Source organism: Trichechus manatus, unplaced genomic scaffold (genome assembly GCF_000243295.1).
Source record: "Trichechus manatus latirostris isolate Lorelei unplaced genomic scaffold, TriManLat1.0 scaffold00001, whole genome shotgun sequence".
NCBI lineage: Eukaryota > Metazoa > Chordata > Mammalia > Sirenia > Trichechidae > Trichechus > Trichechus manatus.
Window position 1 is genome coordinate 14875877 of NW_004443937.1, and position 9568 is coordinate 14885444.

Here is a 9568-nt window from a genome sequence, read left to right on the forward strand (position 1 = left end):
GATGTCACTGAACTGTGCATGTAGAAATTTTTGAAATGGTGTATCTTTGGCTATGTATATTTTCACCAAAAAAAAAAAAAGGAAAGGAGTTTTGAGAAGGGAGAGGGTTGACATGTTGTGTGGTTGTTGGCCAATGTCATGAAACAATATGTGTCAAAAAAAAAAAAAAAGAATGAATGAAGAACTGGAGCTTATTCCAGACACACCAGGCCCACTGCGGCGTCTGGAGTGGAGGAGCTGGAGGACCTAGGCGGGCTTGTCCTGAGGGCAGCCTGCCTGCTCAGGGCTGGGTGGGGGTGAGCCCCCTTAGTGCAGTCACAGGCACATCTGCTCCATTGACAGCGCAGCCATGGGTTGCCACGACCACGCTCCTGGCCCCAGAAGAATGTGCTGGAGACAACAGGAGAGCTCTGTGCCCACCCCTCAGCTTTGCCTCCAAGATGGCAAACCTTCTGTGACCCAGATGCAGCGTCACACCGTATACAGGCCCATGGCCACACATGGGAGAGGGCAGCCACTCACAGAAGGCAGTGCAGACACGCCCCAGCCATAGCCAGAGCCCGAGGGACCCACACACATGGCTGCCCTAAGAGGCACAGGGTCACAGTCATAGGATGACCTCCCAGCAGACCCAGACCACAGGCCGGGGGCAAGCCTGGGCAGCCTGTCTTACCTGGGAGGCCCTGGCTTGCCCTTCACCGTTTGCCTGTGGCTCCCAGCACCTGCCCAGCAGCAGACCCTGGATGTGTGTGTACGCTGGGGGACAGAAGGGGAAGAAGTGGTGGCGTGAAGGCTGGAGGGATACCCAGAGTCACCTTCCTCCGGAAGCCATGTCTAGACGTGAGATACTCATGTGGAAGAGAGATAACCTCTGAGCCCGGGAGGGCACCCTTCTGAGGCTCTGGCCCCCACAAAGCCCCTGCTCTAAGCCCAAAGAGCTGGCTTTCAGTCACAGCTCTGCCACTTCTTCATGGAGAGACTGCAAAAGGCCCTCCCACCTTCTGAGCCTCAGTGGCCTCACTGTATAATGGACTCAATCTTTCCAGAATGCCACCTGGGGTGCTGAGAGCTGCTGGGAGTCCCCACCATGGGCTGCCCCCATGTCTGCACTGACTCAAAGTGTAAAATCCCACCGGGGCCTAGAGGTGCCTCTGTCTAAAATATTCCTTCTATAGAGATCCCCAAGTGTGGTCCTGTCAGGGGTCCAGGAGGTCAAAAGGTCAAAACTGTTTTCATCAAAATACTGAGATTTGCCCTTTCCGGAAGGGTGCACGGGGGAGTTTTCCAGAGGTGACGCGATGTGTGACATTATAACAGATGGAATTCAGCGGCAGGTGTGGGAATCCGCTGAATTCTATAAAGCCACACATTAAAGAGATTTGCAAACATGTAAAGCAATGCTACTCTTCTCACTGCATTTTATTTTATTTTATTGGTTTTAGAACATAGAGCTGTCTTGCATTAAAAATGTTTTTAGCTTAACTAGTAAAGAGTGTCTGCTTGACCATTGTGTTCTTTCAAGATCTATCTATATGGGATCAAGCTGACAATAGCAACTTGAAAGATTAAATAGGAAACTTAAGGTGCAATGAGTTCATGTTGATGGGGAAGGAACAACTCAGACAAGGAGGATGAGAATGGCTGCACAACTCGAAGAATGTAAACGATGTCACTGAATTGTACATGTAGAAACTGTTGAATTGGTATGTGTTTTGCTGTGTATAGTCTCAACAAAAACAACAAAATAAATAATTTAAAAAAAAAATATGTTGTTTATACAAACATGATGACCTACCTACCTACCCATTGCTGTCAAGTCAATTCCAACTCATCGCGACCCTGTAGGAGAGAGTAGAACTGCTCCATAGGGTTTCCAAGTTCATTATAAGCATTTTAAATGAATTAATATATAAATATTTGAACATTTTCTCAGTTTTAGTTTCTATTGCTGTGACTATAGATAGCTATAGCCCATCTAGGCACCCTGGTGGTACAGTGATTAAGAGTTCGGCTGCTAACCAAAAGGTCCGTGGTTCAAATCCACCAGTCACTTCTTGGAAACCCTAGGGGGCAGTTCTACTCTGTCCTATAGGGTCACTATGAGTCAGAATCGACTCGATAGCAATGGGTTCTCTTTATAGCCCATATAAACAAAGCTCTTGGGGTTTGCTGCAAGTGAGGAGGACTTGAAACACTTACCGATGAAAATCAAAGACAACAGCTTTCAGTATGGATTACACCTCAGCATAAAGAAAACAAAAATCCTCACAACTGGACCAGTAACCAACATCATGATAAACAGAGAAAATATTGAAGTTGTCAAGGAATTCATTTCACTTGGATCCACAGTCAATGCCCATGGAAGCAGAAGTCAAGACATCAAATGAAGTATTGCACTGGTCAAATCTGCTGCAAAAGACATGTTATCAGGAGAGATAAGTACCTGAAGAAGGACAGCATGCTTGGTAAAGTAGAGCATCAATGAAAAAGAGGAAGACTCTCAATGAGATGGATTGACACAGTGGCTGCAACAATGGGCTCAAACATAGCAACAATGGTGAGGATAGAGCAGGATCGGACAGAGTTCCATTCCATTGTACACAGGGTTGCTATGAGTCAGATCTCACCTGACGGCAGTTAACAACAATAATAACTTGGAGTTTGCGATAATATCTTTAAATATTATTGTGACCCAGAAGCTTGAGAACTGCTGCCTTAGATACATTGCTAGCAATTGATTGCAGTTCCTCTGCTCACCCAAATTCAATAAACAATGAGAATAGGGAATGTACATTAGGTTTTAACTGTGGGCTGGACCCTGTTCTAGGGTTTTCCAAGGGTTGTCTCATGGAATCCTCATGCCAGCCCTATGAGGGAGGTACTACTAAGACAAAAGAAGAAACCGCAGCCGAGCTTCCAGTAACTTGATGAGGTTGTGGGACCAGGAAGTGGTGGAATCAGGACTCAAACCCATGCAGTCTGGCTTGAGAGCCTCCCTCCTCCAAACCACTGCTTTTGGTATGTTTTTGAGTCTCTCACCGTGCCTAGAGCTACCTAATAAAATATAGGACACCCAGCTAAATTCGAATTTCAGATAAGCAACAACAAAACTTTTAGTTTAAGTTGTCGTTAGGTGCCTTCAAGTCGGCTCTGACTCATAGTGAAAAGGCAAATATTGCATAGGACATACTTAAATTAAAAGTATTGAGTGTTTATCTGAAATTCAAATTTAGCTGGAAGCTCTATATTTCTATTTGCTAGATCTGGCAGCCCTAACTGTTCCAGGCTACACTGGGTGCCAAGGGCCCATGATAAGCCCTTGCCTGCCTAGACATCTGTCCCTTTCTGGGGCAGCGCCTCCACCTCTCTGAGCAGTGGCTCTCCTGCCTGTGGAACAGTCCCTCTTCCAGGGCAGAGGAGGAGAACTAAGTGGCTGTGGTAATCGTGGGCACTTTTCTTTCTGGTAACATTTCCCCTGAAATTCAGAGCTTGGGAGAGTGTCCCCAAACCCCAATGGTCAGTAAGGCCTGCTTTGAAAGCTTGTCACCAGAGATGCCAGAGTCTGCTCACCACCACGCAGGGATGGATTACCCAATAAGTAAGGTACACACGGCAGCTGTGTGTACCTTGTTCCCTATAAGCCCAAGCATACGTTGCTTACTGGTTAATCCACCCCTGCCCCTACCCCTCCGCCATCCCCAAAGGCAGCCTGTGTCTTTCTTCCTTCCTTCCACCTCTCTGTCTTCCTAAGCACCTGCCCCTTCCCTCAGCCCTTGAGCAGTCCAGGTGGCCACGAGGACTGTGTTCTCTGCTGCCTTGTGCTGACCTTCTCTGGGGCGAGGGTCCTCAGCAGAGTAGGGTTTGGGAGTTTCAGCAACAGGCTTGTGAACATCCCTAGGTCCCAGTGCTCCCCCATCAGTGACGCCCGTTTTACAAACGGGGAAACTGAGGCTCCAAGAACTGAAGTAGCTTGCCCCAAGTCGCCTGTGAGAAGGAGGTGGCCAGACTCAGGCTTAGGGTCTCCCCACTCCCTCACACCATTACCCAACACTGCCCCTCATTTCCTGTCCCACTTTGAAGAGCAGGTCGGTCCCAAGGCAGTGCCATTTAGCACTTAATTAGATACCAGCCCAGGCGCTCCATCCTGAAACACCCACCAGGTGCCCCTCTCCACAGGAACGTCTTCATCTGCTCAAAGCAGCCTCCAGCCCACCTCCTGGGTCCCACCTGCCTGCCGGCACACCTGGACAGTAGCAGGGAGGTGACTTATGGCAGACACCCTAGCGTGCCACTGCTGCTGGAAGGCAGCCACGGCCGGAGTCACAGCCACACATCCGTCAAGGAAGCCGCGGCAGGAGTCAGGAGCACTTTGGGGGACTTTTTCACTTAATATGTAATTACTTCCTTGAGTAAAATACTTTCTCCGGCAGCCTGGCCCCTTCTCTGCTTTTTAGCTTTTTTTCGCTTGACCTCTGAAAGGATGATCGATGAACGTGGTTAAGCACTGATTACGGGCAAGGAAGGTACTGGGTGGCAGGAACCACAGGCAAAGTGCATTCAGGAAGAGAACTTAGAGGGGGCTCAGTCAGGGGAGAGTCATTCAGAGTACAGGGTTTGGAGTCCAACACATGTGAGCCGTGTGATGCTAGGCAAGTTGCTTAACCTCTCTGGGCCTCAGTTTCACCATCAATTATTGAGTGCTAATGTGTGCCAGACCCCATTCTAAGAACTTTACACATATTTTCTCATGTCATCCTCACAACTCTATGAGGTAGATACTGTGATCGGCTCCAGTCACAGATGAGGAAACTGAGGCAAAGAAGTTAAAGTGACTGGTCCAAAGTCACATAAGCTTTAGAAGGTAGAACAGGATTCATACCCAGGCCCCCAGTTTCCGGAACCTCCAGGCCACTCCCAAACACTTGGCAGTATTGCCTGTTCAAACTCAAGGCAATCATTCCTACTTCATAATAAGGCTGTGCAGAGCATTAAAGGGCATAGGCATGTAGTGTCTAGAACAGTGCCTGGCACAGAAAAAGTGCTGAGCAAATGTTAGCTATTCATATGTCTGTCTTCTAGGCCTGAGTTCATATACTGCCCTGACCTCTTATACTGTGTGATCTTGGGAGGGCCTCACCTCTCTGGGCTTGTTTTCTCATTTATGGAATTCAGGGTGGGTAATAATTGTTCCCCAGACGTCTGCAACAAGGCTCAAACCATCCCCCAGATGTCCTTTTAGCACTTGCCATTCAGCACCCAGACAGTGCCTGCATACACAAACCCCTCCCTCCTCACTGTCGCGGGGTCCTCCTGGGGCCGAGGCTCTGCAGACCTTAGGATCCCCACCTTAATGAGGGCCTCTCCCAGGGTGTAGTGGATGGTCTGACAGTGGGACAAATCGGACTGTATTGGCAGAAGGAAGAAGAGGGAAAGGAGGAGAAAAATGAAGTTTAATTCCAATGGGGAGGGCATCAGAATCACAGAGGATCCTGGGGATGTCTGCTTTTGGCCAAGATGGAGTGACAGAGGCCAGATTTACCCTCCACCTGAAACAAATAAATAAATACAAATTACATGACACAGCAATTTTTGGGACACTGGATTCTAGGCAATAAAGGCAGAGACACAGGAAACAAATGAGGGATCCCTAAGATGCCCAGCTTACTGCCTTAGAGAGTGTTTAGGCCTTGGTACAGGAGGAGGGACCTGCACCGAAGCCCAGAGAACTAATCAGTCAGGGAGATGGAGCTGAGAGTCCAGGGAGAGCAAGGAAATTGTGGTTCACAGGGCAGAGCACCAGAGAGGCGAGAGCTGCGGAGAGAGAGTCCTGGAGAGCCAGAGGGGGCCCTTGAGTAGTCGACAATGTACCGATCAATGCAGGTGTGTGATGAAGTTTCCTAGGCCAGGGAAGAACTCTCCAAAAGGATTAAAGGGAAGAGGGCCTGGCATCACACAGGGTTGAGAATAGTATTTGTTCCCACCAGCCAGAATGAAAAAGTCACAATTCATACTGCAGGGAGTAGAGGACTTAGGAAGGTCTTGCTCAGTAGTGGGGAATAGTTAGTTTTAGACTGAGCACTGCCCGACCCACCTACCAAATCATAAAAGCAAGACCCAAATGAATCAAACTGTTTCTAAGTAATTTAACTGCATCTCCAAATAAAGCTCAAGAAGTTTTATAGAATACAGAAATATGCAACACTTAACAAGGGAAAATTCACGATGTCTGGCATCCAATCAAAGATTACCAGACATTTAAATCAGCAGGGAAACATCCCCCATAATGAGGAGAAAAATTAATTAAAACCCAGAAATGACACAGATGTTAAAATGAGCAGAGAATGGCAGTAAAATAGTTATTATAACTGTATACCATGCATTAAAAAGGTTAAGTAGAAATGTGGAAGATACTAAAAAAAAAAAAAAGACCTTCTGGAGATGAAAACTATAGTGTCTGAAATGAAGTAATCTACCGGGCATGGTTAACAGCAGATTAGGCATTGTAGAAGAAAAGATTAGTAACTTGAAGGAGCAGCAATAGACTCTATCCAACAAGAAATACACAGAAAAAAATACTTTCTTAGAAAATAAGCGCAGTTGGTGAGCTGTGGGACAACTTCAAGTGCCTAGATATACAAGTAAGGAGTCCCGCAGAAGGGGCGGGGAGGGGGACAAAAAATATTTGAAAATATAATGGTCAAAAACTTTCCAAACTTAATAAAAACTGTAAACCCACAGACCCAAGAACTCAACAAACCTCAAGCCCAAGAAGCATGAAGAAAACCACACCAAGGCACAATGTAACAAAATTGTCCAAAACCAGTGATAAAGAGAAAATCTTCACAGCAGCCAGAGCGGAGGAAAAAAAAAAAGACATGTTACTTTTTCAGACATACAAAAGCTGAAAGAATTCATTGCCAGTAGACTGATTGAAAGAAACAGTAAAGGACAGGAGGAAAAGGAATGAGCTGGAAACTTGCATCTCTACCAAAGATCAAACAGCATTAGAAACAGTAATTACATGGGGAAATTTACAAGATTATTTTAATTATTTAAATATTTTTAAAAGATACTGGTTGTTTAAATAAAATTAATAACAACCTATTGTGGGACTTGTCATTTAGATGAGGAGAAAGAGGCACAGAAAGTTTAATACATCTGGCCACACAGTGGTGAAGGATGGGGTCTGAATCCAAGTCTGGAGAGTTCTGCTTGAAGTTTTTTTTGTTTTGCTTTTATAATTTATTTTATTTTTGTTGCTGTTGTTGAGAATATACCCAGTAGTACACAATTCAACTGTTCCTGCATGTTCAATTCTGTGTCATTGATTATATTCTTATAGTTGTGCAACCATTCTCACCCTCCTTTTCTGAGTTGTTCCTGCCCCCTTAACACAAACTCACTGCCCACTAAGGTTCCTATCTAATATTTTGATTTGCTCTTGTCAGTTTGATCCCACATAGATAGACCTTAAAAGAGTACAGTGCTCAAGTCTGCTGGAAGTTTAAGAGTTTGGTTTTAATTTTGGAGGAAATAAAATATATTCATTACAAGTACTTAGGTATGTGTATATAGACATACATATATATATGAATATAAATAAATACCTATACAATGAACATATTTACATGGAATTTGCTTGGAAGTGTGCACAGTGGAGTAATAAATTTTCCTTTCTTTTTTGCTTATCTGTATTTTGTCATTTTATTTTATTGAATACATACTGATTTGGTGCAATAACTTCAAATTACTTTAAGAAGAATAAAACCCCTAGTTTTATTGTGGCGTGGAGACTGTTTTCACAATCCATTTTCTTCCTTATTCATTTGTGTTAGTCTCTTAGGGCTGCCGTAACAAAAAAATACCACAAGTGGCTGGCTTTAAAGAACAGACACTTATTGTTTCACAATTTTGGAGGCTAAAAGTCCAGCTCAGGATCTCGGCCGTATCGATTCCTTCTGTGGTCCTCTCTCTTAGTTGCTGGTGTCTGCCAGCAGTCCTTGGCATTCCATGCCTTGTAGACAGTTCTCACATGGCATCTGTCTTCCTCCCTGTGTGTAGATTCAGTGCCTATTCTGCTCCTTTTATACTGTACTTCAGTATGTATGACCTTGTTAACATAACAAAAGAAAACACAATTCAATCCATAACACCATTCATTGAAGTGGGTCCCTGTCATGGATCAAATTGTGTCCCCCAGAAATATCAGTCAACTTGGCTGGGCCATGATTCCCAGTACTGTATGATTGTCTACCATTTTGTCATCTGATGTGATTTTCCTATGTGTTGTAAACTCTATCTCTATGATGTTGATAAGACGGGATTATCGGCCGTTATGTTAATGAGGCAAGACTCAATCTACAAGGTTAGATTGTGTCTTAAGCCAATCCCTTTGGAGATATAAAAGAGAGAAGCGAGCAGAGAAACACTGGGACCTCATACCACCCAGAAAGCAACGCTGGGAGCAGAGGGAGTCCTTTGGACCCGAGGTTTCTGCACAGAGAAGTTCCTAGACCAGGGGAAGACTGATGACAAAGACCTTCCTCCAGGGCCAACAGAGAGAGAAAGACTTCCTCTGGAGCTGATGCCCTGAATTTGGACTTCTAGCTTACTAGACTGTGAGAGAATAAATTTTTCTCTGTTAAAGCCATCCACTTGTGGTATTTCTGTTATAGCAGCACTGGAGACTAAGACAGTCGCTAAAGGGCTCCATTCTTAAGAAGGCCTGGAGGCAACATGACTCCCACCGGGAACCTGGGGTCTGTAGCACTAGGCAGGACTTACTTCCAGAGTTAGCTCCCTAGTTGCCACTTGGATATCACCATCTAAATAATGATACAAAAAATAATAGCATCTAAACGAGGGATATCATTGCTGATGTCAGTTGGATCTTGGCTGAAAGCAGACAATACCAGAAAGATGTTTACCTGTGTTCTATCGACTATGCAAAGGCATTTGACTGTGTGGATCAGAACACAGTATGGATAACACTGCAAAGAATGGGAATTCCAGAACACTTAACTGTGCTCATGTGCTCAAGAGGCAGTCGTCCAAACAGAACAAGGGGATATTTTTTGTGGTTTAAAATCAGGAAAGGTGTGCGTCAGGTTTATATCCTTTCACCGTACTTATTCAATCTGTATGCTGAGCAAATAATCCGAGAAGCTGGACTATACGAAGAAGAATGTGGCATCAGGATTGGAGGAAGACTCATTAACAACCTTTGATAGGCAGATAGATGCCACAACCTTCCTTGCTGAAAGCGAAGAGGACCTGAAGCACTTACTGATGAAGATCAAAGACAACTGCCTTCAGTATGGATTGTTGTTGTTACATGCCATCAAGTCAGTTCTGACTCACAGCGACCCTATGTACAATAGAATGGAACACTGCCAGGTCCTGCACCATCCTCACAATCGTTGCTATGCTGGAGCCCATTGTTGCAGCCACTGTATCAATTCATCTTATAGAGGGTGTCATGGTTTGAATTATGTCCCCCCAAAAATGTGTGTATCAATTTGGCTAGGCCATGATTCCTGGTACTGTGTGATTTTCCTGTATGTTGTAA